Genomic DNA, 19,343 nt, shown 5'->3' with positions numbered 1-19,343 from the left:
AGGTCGTTTTTGTGTAAAAAAAGGGCAACAATAGCAGTGAGTGTCAGGATGCATGAAGTAGGCATCACACCTGAAAACAGGATGAGGAAAGGCTAGAGACATAGTGGGATTATCAGCAGGGTAAAATGTCTTAAGCCTCTACAACAGAAGGGATTAGACAATTGCTATGGCAGCCCAGCTGTGGCAGAAGGGAGGATGGCTGTAGAAGAGCACCTGGGAAGAGGTGCAGCTCCGTCTAATAACTGTCTTGAATTGAAGCCCAAGGTCATACATGGATGGCTCATGCACATTGAACTGCTACACAAACATCCCCAGGCACACACTGCTATTTCTTTGTGCTTTTAAAAGTACTGTAGTCCTGCCATGCTTCTGCTCTTTGCTTTCTCAAGCTAGGTTACGGGGCTTTATCTTGTCTATGAAAAAAGTCACTGGTGTTTTGGATCAGATCAAGCCTAGCAAAAATAATACAAGGTTAACTGAGGTGGAACTCACTCATTATGGTGGGAAGGGCCAAAAAAAAGGAATCTAGAATGTCTGACCCTGATTGCTTTATTTCTTCTTGCAGATTGTTTTGTAGAGCTCTTTCATGTGAGTGGCTCATCCAGTGTTTGAATATGTCACCTTTTACACTTAGCTAGAGGAGAATTTCTTTAGGCTTTTGTGTATACAGGATTTACTGAGAAGTCTGTTTTCTACAACTTAGAGTTATGCACAGTGGGAATTAGAAGAAGTGAAAAAGTTTACCTATTTGTGTTGTGAAATACAAGAACAGGGAGAAGCTGTCACTTTTGTACTAGCTGGTATATCTAAAGCTATAGTTTCTATTTCATCCTGGAGCCTTTTATTTTTTTCTTTTTTTCTCCTCTCCTTTTTTTTTTTCATAAATGAAATTTAAAAGAATTAAGGAATTGCCAGTCTAATTATTTAATTTCTACTTCCAGGAAGAATTATTATTTTTCTACTGTAAGCCAGTTTCCCTTGAGGTGGGCTAGGGACCACGTGAGATGAGAAAGATTTTGGAGTCATAAACAGCACCTTTCTATCATGACTACAAAGTCAGAAAGAAAATATGGAAATGGTCTTTTAATCTGTGCTTTGATCTGCAAAAACAAAGAGGTTGCAAGATACCAGGGTTTTTGGGGGGTTGTTTTTTTTTGTTTGGTTTTTTTTTACTGTAAAGGAAATTGGATTATAGTCTGGGGATTCCGTTCTGCTGAACAAAACTTCCTTTTCTTGGTGACTCTATAGACACTAGTCTCTAGGGTTGTGACAGTTTGTATAGGGCATGCACTTCTGTTTTAAAGGTTGACAAGCAATTTTTAGTTTTGCCCTCATAAAAGTCCTCATTTCTGCTAATGAGAACAATTTACACTAAAGTATCTCTCACAGATTTTCCAATTACAAGTTTCCTTCGGAGATTGTCATGCAGCATTGTGTTTCTTAATAGAAATGGGAGTGGTGAATGCGTCATTCCCTAGTGATGTGAGTCCATTTGCTGATATGAATTCCACACCTGGGCTGAAAGCCGCTATTGTGTTCTGGGAGATAGTACAATAGAAATACAAATAGGCATTAAAAGAGGTAGTGCCTCAGTTCCTCCCTGAAATCCACATCTCTTTTTGTCTCTGTAGTAAACATTCTTCAAGACTCAGCACAAGTAATATGCAGCATATGTCTAGAAAGCTTTTAATTTGTGTATGACATGCAGTAAACCTGATCATCACTCTTGTTTGACTTGAGGTCAGGCTATTTTAAGGTGCAATTTGAAATTTGCTCCTACTCTGACCTCTCATGTTACAGTTTACAAGCTTGCTATTGCCAATTGGATTGCATTGGTCATTTGATTTTGTGCCAGTACAAATACAACATACATGCTGATAATGTGTGAGAAAGATGGGAGCATGCTCATGTGCATGCATAAAAATCTCAGTTGTCAAAAGTCCCTATGAAATGTATCTTTTATTCAAATTGCGAACCAGAACCATGACCCAGAAGCTGGGTTAAAGCACTCAAAGGCATGGGAACAGAAAAATCTCTGTTCTTCTAGAGGTTCTGCTTCAGTACTTGCAATTCAGTACTGCTCACTTCTCAGTCACAAGACAATAAAAGCCCTGTACAAAGGGAGCATTTTGTGCTCCTTAGTATGGCTCATAGGGGTTAAGCGTTATATTGCTGCGAAGGCCCAATTTTTGAGAGACTTATGTGAACAGTGTCATAGTTTTTTTTTTTTCCTGGGCTACAAGGGAATTTTGTATGTCAGTGGCCTAAATATATGACATTGTATAAAAATTTGGCAAGCTAATTGCTATTACAGAGAAATTTAAAATGAGTGTTTAATGAATGAACACTACCTACTTAAATACCAGATTACGGCACTGTAAATCGAGGTTACTGTGCTTAGGTCATGCAAGATTAGGAACTGTAAAAGTGATCCTCTATCTCAGTGAAACAATCATTTTAATTTTAAATGCTCTTAATTGAAATGTGGGTTATGGACTGAAAGAATTACAGGCTTTTATTTCAAAACCTTATTTTTGACTGCTTGTCTTAAGGACTCATAGCCATTGTGAAGGAAGGAGTAATTTATGAGTATATGAACATAAGATAGAGACCTAAGCAGTCTGGTGACCCCATAGCTGGCCTTGCTTTGAGCATGAGGTTGAGCATGAGGCTTACTGAGGTCCTTTCCAGCCTTTAATATAGTTTCAATTTACCCGAAAACATCATTTTTATCTGTAACATTTTTTCTCAGTCATGGTAATAGGCTGATGTATGTATTCATATAGATGATATTTATGTCTTCTGACTTGATGACAAAGCATTTGGAGATTGGAAAACCTGCAGTCATTCCAAAAAATGATGCTTCACAGGAATTCATTACATCACTAAGCTCATAGCTAATCCCCCAAATCCATCTTTAAAGGTTATATTTAAAATCTAAGCTGTACAGAAATTTTTATCTTTTGAGAGGTTGCTTTTCCAAATGAAGTTAATTTATTATTTCCCAGTTTATGTTACACCAATGTTAAAAATAAATAAACAAAAAAGAAAAAAAGCCATTCTTGGGGACTCAAAATTTTTTTGCTATTTCTTGTCATGCTGTACTGGGACTGGTGATGATAAAGGAAAATAAGTAGATGTGCTGCTCAACTCTAGGATCACTATGCACTTTACAGAGGCCCAAAATTAATCCTAGAACTGAGTAAATATAGCAAGTAAAAGAAATAATAAACGGGAAATCCTGTGATCCAATATTTCTTCCAATTCTTAATCTCCACAAATAAATGCATTCAGCTTTTAATTCGTTTTGAGTGTTGCCTCCATTTATACAAATAAGCAGACACAAAGATGTCAGCAGTGTATGTGTATGGAGAGGGGAGGGGATGCCCAGCTCTTCCTGCAGATTTTGGAAAAAGCAAACACTTGTGCTTGTCCTTTTACAGCTATATCCCTAGATAGAATGCCCACAGTAGTATTCTGCCAGATGGACAAGGTACATCAATACTTTATTAAAAATTATAATCAAAATGAAGGTAGAAAAACCTGAGCTAATATTGATCTAGACAAACATGGAATTACAATACCAGCAGAATGACTAGTTGTCACACCACAGCTGGGTAAAGATACTACATTTTGCGCATGAGGGCTTAGTTTTGCATCCCTAGTGCTGAGTAACCACACAGAGTTATGGCACGACCTATGAGGAGTTAGCTTTCATTGTGGTGACCAGAAAAAGAAGAGTAGCATTTTAGAGGCAAAATGAGTATTTGCATCACATTTTTCTTTGTATAACTTTATGACAGTAACTAGCATGTCAGTACCATCATATTAGACATCTTAGTGTTTTTAAATACTCTTCAATAAAATAAGAGGAATTTCAAAGCTACCCCTTGCATTTTGTGTCTATAGAAGTTTTCTGAGATAATCAAATTCAAGTTAAAGGAGAAACATCTGTGCAAATAATAATAAAAGAAATCTATGAATACTTTTTTTCCTCCTTGACTTCTAATTTGAGTGATATTTTAAAGACAGAGAGAACTCTTTGGATAGTAATTTAATTTATATTATTTTAATGACCTGTCTGGTTCATAATCTGTGACCATATTTTAAATATCATGAAGCTGCAAACACCTCTGCTAAATGCCTTTTTTCAAGGATGACTTAACAATAAAGACACTTCCTTCCTCTGCCTCAATATTACAAAAAAAACCCCAAACCCAAACAAACAAAAGAAGAAAACAACCTGGCTGTAAAATATCATTCTTCCATTTCAAGGTCAAGTAAATTCAGCAGATCTTGCAGAGCTGAGCAAAGGCCTGAATTTCAAAGCAGACTTGTTTTGCTATAATATACAAACCAGGTATACCTAAAAGGAATTTTGAAACTAATAGACCAGCGGATTTTGATTTGTCACTAGTTCTTTCTAGGTTGTAAGTTTGTGTGAAGATAAAGGCATTAAAAAAAAAAAAAAAAAAAAAAAAAAGTCTCCAGAAACTGGAACTGAAAGGAAAAGAGTGCAAACACAAAACATAGACAGTAAACCAGAAAACAATATGCCCATGAGGGTTGTCTTTCCTATACCATTTTTATCACTCACATTTTCCATCCTCCCTATTGTAATGAACCAAAAAAGCATGTATGGCAATTTATTGCCAGTTACATGGTAAAGAAAGAAAATATCAGGCAAGAAGAGAGAACAGGATGACATGATTCAAAAATCAATCACAAGTAGAAATGTTCAGAAGAACATAGAAGCAAGTGATGGCAAATGCCAAATACTGCATTCAAAAGCACACATGCCAAAAAAACCCAGCCCACTGCATGTTCAATGGTTATTAGCCAATGTGTTTTTTCCTCCTCTGATTCCAAATTAATTTTTGCCTGAACCAAAAATAACAGATTAATGATTTTATTACCTTTACTCCAAAAAGTTTTACTCATTATAAGTAAGGCTACATTAAATGATAAATTAGATGAACTGTTTGTTAGAACATTGACCCTGACTTTAAATTGAAGAAAGTGGGAGTTGGATAATTTTCTGAGCTGAGTGGAAAGCCTGTCACAGAATTAAGAATTAGCATAGAAGAATCATACAATAGTTTGCGTTGGAAGGGACCTTCAAAGGTTGTATGGTCCACCCCTCCTGCAATGAGCAGGGACATCTTCATCTAGATCAGGTTGCCCAGAACCACATCCATCCTGGCTTCTGGAAAAATATCCGTAATAAGGTAAATCAGAGAGAAAACAACCAAGAGGAAATTAGACTTTATAGTGAAAGAAGGAACTGATAGTTAAAAGCACTAACCAGAAAGCAACACAGCTAAAGAAACATTTAGTCCTCTGCAGATGAAGAAAAACCATGGTAAAATGAGGGAACTTACCTTTTTTCTGCTTCTCAAGCAAAGGCTAGTTAGTGTTCCTGACAACATCTTGCTTTCTAGCTGCTTTTACTAGAATTTACAGTAAAATGCTAGTTTCATACAGTGGCTTCTTATATTTTCCAAGTAATAGAGCTCTTGATCAGTACATCTGAACATTCTAAATCTGAAAACCTAGTAGTTTGCCTTATTTTGAAAGAGAGAGAGAGAGAGAGAAGAAAGGTTTTTTAATGCTAGGAGAGAACAGAATCTTCTATAAAATTTAAAAGAATTTGTGATACCATTTAGGGTGACAGTATAAAAGATAATGAAAAGTTGGTGTATTGACAAAAGTTGTAGGTTAAACACACCGTCTAATGATTTATTTTAAAAGACACGTGTCCTGCTTTCAGCTGGGATAATTTTCTTCTTTGTAGCTGGTGCAGTGCTGTGTTTTGGCTTTAGTCCAAAAATAATGCTGATAGCACACCGATGTTTTAGTTGTTGCCTAGTAGTGCTTACTCTAAGTCAAAGACTTTTCAGTTTCTTGTGCTCTGCCAGTGAGGAGGGGCACAAGAAGCTGTGAGTGAGCATGGCCATGATAGTTGACCTTAATAAGCCAAAGAGGTATTCCATACCGTGGCACATCATGCTTAGTATATAAACTGTGAGGGCTGGTTGGGAGGGGCTGATCGCTGCTAGGGTTGGGCTGGGTATCAGCAAGTGGTGAACAATTGTATTGTATTCTTTTGGGGTTTATTCCTCTTTAGTTCCTATTATTATTAATTATTATTATTTATTTTATTTCAATTATTAAATTGTTATTATCTCAGGCCATGTTTTTTTATCTTTTTTCTGATTTTTCCTCCTTATCCCATCACAAGGGGGAGGGAAGTGAGCAAGCAGCTGTGTGGTACTTAATTGCCAGCTGGGATTAAACTATGACAGCATGGAATCTTAGTAAAGTTTATATTATAGCAAGATAAACAGCAACAAAAGTCCTTTCTTAGGCATAATTTAGTTGCTCTTAGTAACATTATTCTTTAATCCTGACACAAATTAATAATAACACTGTTATTATTAATATATATATAATAATATCTATTAATATAACGGTGTTATTATTAATTTGTGTACTTTACAGAGAGTGAAAAAGTATTGTAAATTTCACAAGTAATTTTTCATAAAGCTTTCACCTTCACCTCAGATGCACAGCAATTCTTTGCCATTCCTTAGCACAAGTTTCTATAATTTGTAAAGTCTGGCATATTTTTCCAACTAACTATCAAGAGCTTCCTTGAGACTGAAGGTAGGAATTGAAGCTGGAAAAAATTTTACAGTCCAACATAAGAAATAGAAATTGGTACAAAAATATTATAGAAATAAAAATCTACCAGTGATCTAGGCAATGGCAATAAAATATTTTAAAATTCAGAACAGTGACGAGGTGATATCTGAAGATAAGTAAAATATGGGAAACTAAGTCAGCTGTCTTTTGTTGTCTTTATGACTGTATTGCCAACTTGAGAAGTCAATACGAAAAAGTCATTCTGTCTATGAGCTTTTTTCAAATGCAATGACTGAGTGACTCAGATGCCTTAGTTCTAGCAGAAGCAATAAACTGTTATGCACTGAAGGACAAACCCGATTTTTTTCCATATAGTCTGGCAATGTTAGACCTCATAAGCTATTTCAAACAAAATATATTGTGTCTGTACCTTTCAGATTTTTCATTAGTTATATACTAAACTAGAAAAAAGTTCTTGTTTCTCCCAAGGCGGAAGAATGGCTATTCTTATTAAGAAAGTAGTTTTGAACTTGGTATCTGGATCCTGTTCCCAGCTTTGATATGGTGCAATGTGTATTCTTATATCTAAAATTTCTGATGAGGTGCTGTGAAAGGTTTATTAACGTTCAGAAAAGAGACTGCGGGAAGCAGGTGGTCACGTATAAGTCTTGCCTAAATAAATGCAGGGGATTTGATGGTCCAATACTCAATTCTAATCCTATTTTCTTGTGTTCTTGTATTCAGTTGAGCAAGTTGCTTTGAATGAAGTCTTTAAAAATACTCAGCTATTAAGGATAAGATCCAGCTCCAGATTAACTCTTAAATGTAGCAGTTTTACATGTAGATACCAGCTTCTTAACTTTGTGTCTAACACTAAGGTTGATGGAGATGTAGTCAATGTAGTCAGTAGACTACAGAAAGCTATCCAGGTGAACCAAAGTAGGTGACTGCTTTAAGATTAACAGATAACTCTTGGCACTCTTGCCTGTATTGACTAAAGTGAATACAGACAATGGCATTCATCTGTCTAAATGTGGAGCTAATCCCACCCTAAATGCAGCAATAAGAAATGAGTCAGCTTCTCTGGGTTAATTAACGGAAATAAACTGTATTCTCAGACACAGTGTCCTGTCCCTGCCCCCAAATGCCATTTACCCACTTAAAAGAGTAGTTGACACTTTACTGCCTCTTTCTTTTTACTATATACTGACCATTAAAGAATGACGTACTTGGATAAGGTGTTTATCTTAAATATTTTATGTCTGGGCACTAGTGGATAATTTTTCCACTGTATGTAGAGGTTTCTTATAAACTAAAGCACTCCCAGAGAAAACCGTCGCAAGCTGGACAATCACGTTCTTTTATGTGAGTTTCCTAAACTACTTTTCTTCCACATTTGCATGTGTAAATTAGAAATAATAGCATAGCCTTTGTTCAACAGTTTATATAATGTCATGTGTCCTAAAAATGTCTTTTAGAGTGTACAAGTAAAATGTCCATCACCTGCGGTCTCTAATTCCTGATAGGGGCTTGCAAATTTCATAAAGTATGACGAATAACTAGCTACAGTTCGCATATTGTGTATAAGAAAATTGTTCTGGCAAGAAAAAGTTACTATAGTCTATAGTAGCTTCCCAGTGTCAATTAAATGCAGTCATGCATAGGAAGCCCTGGATAGTCCTGGATGCTCAGAACATAGCAAGGTCCAGAATCTCAGCTGCTTAGAGATTCTGAGGAGTGATCATATGGGTATGAGATACATTTGAGACATTAATCTATGTTTTTGCTTTGCCGCATGGATTCCTGTGTGAACTATGGGAGCCTGTTAATGCAAGGTCTATACAAAAGATCCAGGCAGCAGCTGGATACCAAAATGACCCTTTCTATACTCATACTCTTCAGACCCAGGCTCATCTGCTGCCTAGCTTTGGAAGAACTGAGCCACACAACATGCTGAGCTTTTCTCAGTGGTTTCTGTAGACAAAGGTCAACTTCCAGGATTTGAAAATTTCTAGGTGTTCAGACAAAGCATTGAAAAGAATAATGATTTTAATTAGAGAACAATAATTATCTGTTAATTTCAGTGAACTCATCTAGAGAATGAAAATGTCAGCAGGGTCACAGGGAAAGAAGATCTCTGAGAAATTATGCAGAGGTAGCATAAACATGCAAGGAAGGGAAAGACCTGATACACAACATGAAAGATGAAAGCAAATTGCTAGGAAGTGAAGGAAGTATCACAGGAAAGAATTTTCTACCACAATCTGCAAATCTTCCCTGGCAAAATGCAAAGTGGAAGAGACATGTCAATAAAATGACTTCAAGATATATAAAAAACAAATCAGATACAGAAACAATAAATATGCAATATAGGTTATTTAAATATGCTGCCAACAAGCAACTCTTCCCTTGTCTGCCTTTAAGTTAAAGGCATTTAAGCTTATTTATGTTGTATTTATGCTTAGTGGGTTTTATTATTTTGTCTTCCTCAAGTGTCCAGAAGACATTATTGAAAATGCATAGAAAAGCCAAATAATAAAGCTGAATTTTGTGGTACCAAAATATCTGACTTGAAGTCTAAAAAGATTTGTTTGGAGAAGGCACAAAAGTGTTACTTTAGCAGAGTCCAGAGTATAATGCTTAGCTAGCTATTCATTGCCATTGTGAAACTTCAGTTTATAAAGGAAATGATCCTTTCCCTATGAGCTAGATCAGGAGGGAACAATTTCTTTTATATGTCTGGATGCAGAATCTCAGACAAGAAGATTAGATGTTGGGTCTGCTTTCTTTGCAATTTCGAAAAAAATGATAAAGCTAAATTCTTATAAAATGTTTTTAAGAAAGCTTTATACAAAGGAGATCCAAATTGTTAGCTTCATTCCAGTTCTGTACAAATGAAATATGGAAAGCCTAAGAGACTTATATTTCACAAACACTTTGAAACCTGCAGTTAGAGTTGGGAGCCAAGCCACCTGTATACTATTGTCAGCTGGCCAATATTACTTTCCTTACATGTTGAGTACCAATGGTCTTCAACCTAATTGTCGTGGTTTAAGCCCAAGCTGTAAATCAGAATCACGCAGTCTACTGCCTCCCCCCTCCCCCCCCACCTTTCTTCCCTCCGCTTCTGGAGGGAGGGGGAGGAGAATCAAAAGAATGCAGCTCCCACGGGTTGAGATAAGAACAGTTTAATAACTAAGGAATAACACAAATCACCACTGCCGCCACCAACAATAACAACGACAAGAGAAATAACAAGGGAAGAGAACACGATACCGCCCGCCAGAAAAGACAGCCCGGCCAAAAAAGGGACGTGCCCTTCCGGGTAGCTCCCAGTTACATCCCCTGGCATGACGTGCTGTGGTATGGAACACCTCCTTGGCCAGTCTGGGTCAGGTGTCCTGTCCCCGCTTCCTCCCGGCCCCTCCTCCTCCCTGGCAGAGCATGAGACTCACAAAGTCCTTGGTCAGTCTAAACATCAGTGTTATCAGTTTTTTTTGTTCCCAAGCCAAAAGTCAAAAACACAGTGCTGCAACAGCTACTAAGAAGGAGAAAAACTGACTGCCACTGCTGAACCCAGGACAGTATCCACCCCTTGTTCCATACCATTCACGTCATGCTCAGATCCCACATTTTCCATATACCCTCACTCTCATCTCAGTGCACTGTTAGCTTAGTGCACGGACCAATTCCTATAAAGCTACTGAGTCCATTCGGTTCATGATGTTGGGCTCCATCTCTTGAAACAGTCTTTCAGGGCAGAAGAAGCTGTGTGCAGTGTTGGATCGTTGCCTGCTGATGCTGATCATTCCTTTACTGTAAAACTTGTCCGTTTCTATCAAAATTCATTCTCTGTTGGGATGATGGTCGGAGGGAAGTCAGAGCCAGTCGCTGGTGCCCTGCAGACTTCTAGTTGATGGGCTATAGCAGGCAACAGCGTACAATTGAGTTCATTGTCTGTTTTCCCCTAAAATCAAATCCCCTTGAGGTACGCATCGGACTTCCCCATCTTCCCGCATTACCCACCAAGTATATCCAGGTCCCTGAGCAAAAGCAATCCCACGAGTGGGTTTGCCTTTACCTGAAGCAGGAATAACCCAGACTGTCTTCCCCAGCAAATTCTTCATGTGCACCACAGGAACTTTGTCCCCCTCTACAATATGTAAAAGTTCTGACTCTGCTGGGCCAGCCCTGTTGGCAGATCCTCTGGTGTTGACCAACCAGGTGGCCTTTGGTAAGTGTGTATCCCAATGCTTGAAAGTTCCCCCACCCATTGCTCTCAGTGTAGTTTTTAACAGCCCATTATACCGTTCGATTTTCCCAGAGGCTGGTGCATGGTAGGGGATGTGATATACCCACTCAATGCCATGCTCTTTGGCCCAAGTGTCTATAAGGTTATTCCGGAAATGAGTCCCATTGTCTGATTCAATTCTCTCTGGGGTGCCATGTCGCCACAAAATCTGGTTCTCAAGGCCCAGGATAGTGTTCCGGGCAGTGGCATGGGGCACAGCGTATGTTTCCAGCCATCCGGTGGTTGCTTCCACCATGGTAAGCACATGGCGCTTGCCGTGGCGGGTTGGTGGGAGTGTGATATAGCCAATTTGCCAGGCCTCCCCATATTTATACTTCAGCCATCGTCCTCCATACCAAAGAGGCTTTAACCGTTTGGCTTGTTTAATTGCAGCACATGTTTCACACTCATGAATAACCCGGGCAATAGTGTCCATTGTTAAGTCCACCCCTCGATCACGGGCCCATCTATATGTTGCATCTCTGCCCTGATGACCTGAAGTGTCATGGGCCCACCGGGCCAAAAATAATTCACCTTTATATTGCCAATCTAAGTCCATCTGAGCCACTTCAATCTTAGCAGCTTTGTCCACTTGTTGGTTGTTCTGGTGTTCCTCAGTGGCCCGACTCTTAGGTACATGGGCGTCTACATGGCGTAACTTCACCACCAGGTTCTGCACCCGGGCAGCGATATCTTGCCACAGTGCAGCAGCCCAGATGGGTTTACCTCTGCGTTGCCAGTTGCTCTGCTTCCATTGCTGCAACCACCCCCACAGGGCATTTGCCACCATCCATGAGTCAGTATAGAGATAAAGTCCTGGCCACTTTTCTCGTTCAGCAATGTCCAGGGCCAGCTGGATGGCTTTCACCTCGGCAAACTGACTCGATTCACCCTCTCCTTCAGCAGTTTCTGCAACTTGTCGTTGAGGACTCCATACAGCTGCCTTCCATCTCCGATGTTTTCCCACAATACGGCAGGACCCATCAGTAAACAAGGCATACTGCTTTTCACTTTCTGATAGTTTATTATATGGTGGGGCCTCTTCAGCACGCATCACCTCCTCCTCTGGTGACATTCCAAAATCTTTGCCCTCTGGCCAGTCCATGATGACTTCTAGAATGCCTGGACGACTGGGATTTCCTATTCGAGCTCATTGTGTAATTAGTGCAGCCCATTTACTCCATGTCGCATCGGTTGCATGATGTGTAGAGGAGACCCTGCCTTTGAACATCCAGCCCAGCACGGGCAACCGGGGTGCCAGGAGGAGCTGTGCTTCAGTGCCAATCACCTCCGAAGCAGCTCGAACCCCTTCATAGGCTGCCAGTATCTCTTTCTCAGTTGGGGTATAGCTGGCCTCAGATCCTTTGTATCCCCGACTCCAAAAGCCGAGGGGTCGACCTCGAGTCTCCCCTGGAGCTTTCTGCCAGAGGCTCCAGGTAGGACCATTCTCCCCGGCTGCGGTGTACAGTACATTTTTTACATCTGGCCCATTCCGGACTGGTCCAAGGGCTACTGCATGAACTATCTCACGTTTAATTTGCTCAAAGGCTTGTTGTTGCTCAGGGCCCCATTTAAAATCATTCTTCTTCCGGGTTACATAATAGAGAGGGCTTACAATCGAACTGTAGTTTGGGATGTGCATTCTCCAGAACCCCACAGCACCCAAGAAAGCTTGTGTTTCTTTCTTATTAGTTGGTGGAGACATGGCTATTATTTTGTTGATCACATCTGTATGGATCTGGCGACGTCCATCTTGCCATTTTATTCCCAAAAATTGAATCTCCTGTGCAGGTCCCTTGACCTTACTCCGTTTTATGGCAAAACCAGCTTTCAGCAGGATTTGAATTATTTTCCTCCCTTTCTCAAAGACTTCTTCTGCTGTATCACCCCACACAATAATGTCATCAATGTACTGCAGGTGTTCTGGAGCTTGCCCCTGTTCCAGCGCATTCTGGATCAGTCCATGGCAGATGGTAGGGCTGTGTTTCCACCCCTGGGGCAGTCGGTTCCAAGTGTACTGAACGCCCCTCCAAGTAAAAACAAACTGTGGCCTGCACTCTGCTGCCAAAGGAATTGAGAAGAATGCATTGGCAATATCAATCGTGGCATACCACTTGGCTGCCTTTGACTCCAGTTCATACTGAAGGTCTAGCATGTCCGGTACGGCAGCACTCAATGGTGGTGTGACTTCATTCAGGCCACGATAGTCTACTGTTAGTCTCCACTCTCCATTAGACTTTCGCACTGGCCATGTGGGGCTATTAAAGGGTAAGCGGGTCCTGCTGATCACTCCCTGACTCTCCAGACTACGGATCAGTTTATGGATGGGAATCAGGGAGTCTCGGTTGGTGCGATACTGCCGCCGGTGCTCTGTTGTGGTTGCAATTGGCACTTGTTGTTCTTCAACCTTCAGCAACCCCACAACAGAGGGATCCTCTGAGAGACCAGGCAAGGTGGACAGCTGCTCATTTTCCTCAGTCTCCAAAGCAGCAATACCAAAAGCCCATCGGTACCCTTTTGGGTCTTTGAAGTACCCTCTCCTGAGGTAATCTATGCCGAGGATGCATGGAGCCTCTGGACCAGTCACAATGGGGTGCTTTTGCCATTTCCTTCCAGTCAGGCTGATCTCAGCCTCCAGTACAGTCAACTCTTGGGATCCTCCTGTCACTCCAGAGATATAGATGGGTTCCACCCCTTGACAGCTTGACGGCATCAGGGTACACTGTGCACCGGTATCTACAAGAGCTTTATACTTCTGTGGGACTGATGTGCCAGGCCATCTGACCCACACAGTCCAGTAAATCCGATTGTCCCCTACCTCCACCTGGCTGGAGGCAGGGTCCCTCTAACAGTCATCACAACGTTGGACACCTAAGTCGTGTTGAAAGGGATTATTCTTCGTTATCACAGGAGCTGGAGTAAAATCAGCTCTTCCGCTCCATCTGGGAACCTGCTCACCAGAGACTGAAGCCGCAGCTCTCATGGGATGATTAGTCTTGACCCTTGTTCCTATTTTCAATTCATGCACCCGTTCCTCCAAAGCTGAAGTAGGTTTTCCATCCCACTTCGTCATGTCTTCTCCATGATCCCGCAGGTAAAACCATAGGGTGGCCCGTGGTGTTTGCCTTCTATATCTTCTGTCTTGAACAATAGGACGTCTTTTGTTAACAGCTAAGACGTGTGTTGGTACACGTGAGGAGCTGGATAAATCAGATAGATCGTCCCTCAATTGTTTGACATCCTGGGACAGTTTTTCCACAGCTGAGATGATGGAAGGGGTGAGATTGTCTTCGAACTCTCGGAGTTTGTGAATCATTTCATCCACTGTTGGTGTTACTATGTCACCCCAGGTTACTGTTGCCAATGAATGGGCATATGATGACGGTGCATTCCGTGTAAGTTTTCACCACATGGGTCGTGTACATTCGACTTCATCTGGGTCTATGGGTATATCTCCGTTATTCGGTTTGGTTTGATAGATCATCTCTACTTTGCCTTATTCCCTCAGAGACTGGATGCCTTTGTCTAAAGTAGTCCACTTGGCCGAACGACTCGTAACATCATCCTTGTATGGAAACCTTTCTTTCACAGCTGCCAAGAGCCGCCTCCAAAGACTGAGGGACTTTTTCTCTCTTGCAATTGCTTTGTCAATTCCCCCTTCTCTAGCAAGTGATCCCAGCTGCTTGGCTTCCATACCTCCTAGTTCGTGACCATCGGCCCCATTGTCCCAGCATCGGAGCAACCAGGTGATGATGTGCTCCCCTGGTTGACGGGTAAAATCTTTTCGCATATTCCGTAGCTCGGTTGAGGTCCGAGGTCGAGAAGTCACCTCTTCTTCTTCTTCTTCGTCATGTGATGATGACTCCTGACCAGATGCTGTCCTGAGTGGTGAATACATTGTTTCTTCATCTTGCTTCACCCTTCTTGCCTCTTTTTTGCTTTTTCTCTTGCGTATGGGGGCAATCGATATTGGTACGAATTGGTCCTCTGGTTTAGCTGCAGTCATTATCACTGTGCTTTGAGTAGCAACAGTACTTGTCGCGGGGGGTGGTGTAGCTGCTGTGGTTGGGGCTGGGGTAGCTTCGCTATCTGTTGCAGTTGAAGTTTGAGTAGCGGCTGTACTTGTCGCTGGGGGTGGTGTAGCTGCTGTGGTTGGAGCTGGGGTAGCTTCGCTGTCTGTTGCAGTTGAAGTTTGAGTAGCGGCTGTACTTGTCGCTGGGGGTGGTGTAGCTGCTGTGCTCGGAGCTGGAGTAGCTGCGCTGTCTGTTGCTTCGCCCTCAGATCCAGGGACATTTCTTTCCTTTTGAAGGTGCTGGATAGCGTTGAACAAGGCCCGGTAAGCATAGGCCAAGCCCCAGCACGTTGACATGATTTGTCCCTCTCTGGTATGACCAGGATGACAGCACACCTCATTTAAGTGTTTTACTAATTCTTCTGGATTTTGCACTTGTTCGGTGGTGAAATTCCAAAACACTGGAGGGGCCCACTGACCTAGATACTTGCCCATACTATCCCACACACCCTGCCACTCATGGCTATCCAACCTCGGGGAAAATCTCTCGGTCCCCCTATTTTGTCGTCTAACCCCAGACAAGGCCCAAACCCGACTCTGCTTAACTCTTGAGATCAGACGTAATGGTTGTGGACAAAACACACTCTGTATGCGTGCCAACATGGTGACCCCCATCACAATCAGCAAACAGGTCTCAACAATATTAAAAGGCCACTCAAAAACTTCAAAACTCTCAAACGATGCTGTAAATGGTCTGGAAGGGGCACTGGGAGGGTAAAAGAATGTCTCCTTCATAGGTTGACCACCCAGGAAGGAGAAAAAAGATGTATAGTTGCTAAGCATTTGTATTATATACCTCCCAAAGTATAAAGGTGGTGACCACACTGGGAACATAAGCCAGACCAGTTTCATGATCAATTTTTCTATTGTATTACAAGTCATTACCATAAAATACAATGAGACAATAACCTTAGCCCAAGCCCCACACTTGAAAAACACTAACACAGCAAATACTGGCTCTAAGTAACCTACGGCATATTGAGACTGTGAGATCAAAAACAACAACTTTGAGAGCCAATAAATCAGCATTGTGACAAGTGACTATCAATCCAAAACACTGAATGCTTATCACAAATATGATTAGACACACTCCGGTCAGATCTGTCGTTATCTCAACCCTTCGAGCCCCACGTTGGGCGCCAAAATAGAACTGTCGTGGTTTAAGCCCAAGCTGTAAATCAGAATCACGCAGTCTACTGCCTCCTCCCCCCCCCACCTTTCTTCCCTCCTCTTCTGGAGGGACGGGTAGGAGAATCAAAAGAATGCAGCTCCCACGGGTTGAGATAAGAACAGTTTAATAACTAAGGTATAACACAAATCACCACTGCCGCCACCAACAATAACAACGACAAGAGAAATAACAAGGGAAGAGAACACGATACCGCCCGCCAGAAAAGACAGCCCGGCCGAAAAAGGGACGTGCCCTTCCGGGTAGCTCCCAGTTACATCCCCTGGCATGACGTGCTGTGGTATGGAACACCTCCTTGGCCAGTCTGGGTCAGGTGTCCTGTCCCCGCTTCCTCCCGGCCCCTCCTCCTCCCTGGCAGAGCATGAGACTCACAAAGTCTTTGGTCAGTCTAAACATCAGTGTTATCAGTTTTTTTTGTTCCCAAGCCAAAAGTCAAAAACACAGTGCTGCAACAGCTACTAAGAAGGAGAAAAACTGACTGCCACTGCTGAACCCAGGACACTAATGATATGAGATGCACTGAATTGAAGGCAAGTGTGTTTGTAAGCTTAGATGTGTTTATTGTGTATTTCTGCTAATTGAAGTATCGCTGCAAAATCTTCCTTTTCCACTATTTAGTGAACTGTGCTTCTGCTGCAAATGCTCTGTAAAACGTCTTCACTTACTTTTCCTTGTAGTGGGACCATTATAATTTTTTCTTCTTTAATGGGGGCTTGAGATGGGAAGACACAGGTCACAACCTCTGAAGATTTTCTATGAAGCATTTTATTCATCAAATTGTGATTATTGATGCAAACAAGCTGTTAATGTTAATAAAAGGTAAGTTTCAGAGAGTATACTCACTCTCACCTCCTCTTGTAGTTATCCAGTTGAAGCCTTGCTATTTCCTCTGGAGCATGAGAACATACTGATATCACTTCAGAGGGATGTTTGTGTCTTTCTTTCATCAGGTGTTCACATAATGCTGTAGTTTTTCTCCTGCACAAAGCAGCTATTGCATCTTGGATGTGACCCAAGTTACACAATCTTTTGTTGATACAGAGTGTGTTTTAGTGGTCTCGTACAGATTCAGAAAACTTGTGGTGTTGTGACTTTACCAACTCTTTCAGATACAGCAGGACTTCTGGTTGTCAGGTCTTGTCTGGGAGTTTGTGCATACTCCCTCATGTACTCAGTGTGTACTTTTCTTTTCAGCCCTTTGTTTTCTGGTAAATGTTCCTCTATCCAAACCTATTGAAAGTTATGAAAGTTATTCACACACACTGGCATAAAGGCAGCCTTTCTGACAGGATCAATCCTACATATTTCTAGTGGTTTTGCCTGGTTTTTGTCAAAATGTCAAAAATTTACTTTTGTCAAGTTTCATAAGTCTTCTTCATTTCAGAGTAGTTCTGTCAGAGTACTTACTGATAGATTCTCTAAGTCATCTTCTAAGTCAGTTCCCCAGGTTTCTTTCCTGCTTTCCACTCCCAGATATGACTAAATAATTCCTCCAAGATTTAGATGGAAATATTCTTCAAATATTATTCACTGTCCTCCTAGATGTCTTTACCTCTAACAGAGCCAATGAATACACACTCCAGTCTTTCAAATTTCATAATATCCCCTGCAGTCTCACTTTTTTAGTGTACCTTTTCATGTTGTAACTGAAAAATCATGAAGTATCAGCAGTGAACAGAAAAAGCTAGGTGGCACCCCAGAAATAATTTATGTCACTGATTCCTTATCTGTTACTTGACATAACTTATTGTCCTGGGTTCAGCAGCAGCAGTCAGTTTTTCTCCTTCTTAGCAGCTGGTGCAGTGCTGTGGTTTTCACTTTCGGCCTGGGAATAATACTGATAAAGCCGATGTTTTCAGTTGCTGGTCAGAATGTTTACCCTGACCAAGGACTTTGTGAGTCTCATGCTCTGCCAGTGAGGAGGAGAAGCCAAGAGGAAGCAGGGACAGGACACCTGACCCAAACTAGCCAAAGAGGTATTCCATACCACAGCATGTCATGCCCAGGGATGTAACTAGGAGTTACCCAGAAGGGTACGTTCTCTTCTCTGTCGGGCTCGTTTTTGGCAGGCGGTATCGTATTCTCTTCCCTTGTTATTTTTCTTATCATTATTATTATTGGTGGTAGCAGTAGTGATTTGTGTTATACCTTAGTTACTGGACTGTTTTTATCTCAACCCGTGGGAGTTACATTCTTTTGATTCTCCTCCCCATCCCTCTTGGGGGGGCGGGGGGAGTAGAAACTGCGTGGTTCTAATTTACAGCCTGGGCTTAAACCACGACACTCATCTGTCTCTGTTCCCCTTTAACACTCAAATTTGTAATTTTCTGTTTTGATGCTATGTGGTGGGTTTTTTCCCAGGTTTCCATCATCTCTCTCAACCCATATTGTTTCAGTACTTAAACAGTTAAGCATTGTTTCAGTGCTATTAGTGTTAAGTACTGTAGGATGTAGATAGAAACAAGTTGGCCACTCTATGAGAAGAATCTGAATAATAAGACTGCAACCAGCAGTTGCAACATGGAGGTCTAGTGTATAACTAAGCCCATCAGGGAACAATTAAAATAACAGGATTCCCTATATCCTAGAAACACATCAAATAAAACTTTGTAACTCTGGAATACCTAATAAGAAATTAAGTTGATTTGCATAAACTTATTGCAGTTTAACTTTAGTTTGTGGTGCACAACATGTCATTAGTATTGCTATTTGCTGGAATTCTGAAGGTTTGAACAGCTTTATGATAGTTAAAACAAAATCGTTGATAAAGAGAAGTAAGCTGAGCATTTTTTAAGAAATGCAGTAAAATAAACTGTTCAAACAACTAATATCTGTTCAAGTAAATTTGGAATAATAGTTTAATGTGTTTGAAATATGTCTATCATCAAGGCTTTTGCAGCTATACATTGCAAAAATATGACATATATAAAATATTCATTCTTACCCTTCAGATGACTAAAATTTATAGTTCTCTGAAAAGAGCTCACTGTTAGGACAGTCATTTCAAGCTCTCAGGATATTTATCAAACAATAACATCTCATACTCAAACACCTCAATAACTCTCGCTATTAGGAACATTTTAAAAATAATGAGATATTGCAGTTGTTTCAGGGATTAAAACTTGGAAATCTGTAACATGGGGAAG

Source organism: Psittacula echo (assembly GCF_963264785.1).
Source record: "Psittacula echo genome assembly, chromosome: 2".
NCBI classification, from domain to species: domain Eukaryota; kingdom Metazoa; phylum Chordata; class Aves; order Psittaciformes; family Psittacidae; genus Psittacula; species Psittacula echo.
This window is presented reverse-complemented; position numbering follows the sequence as displayed.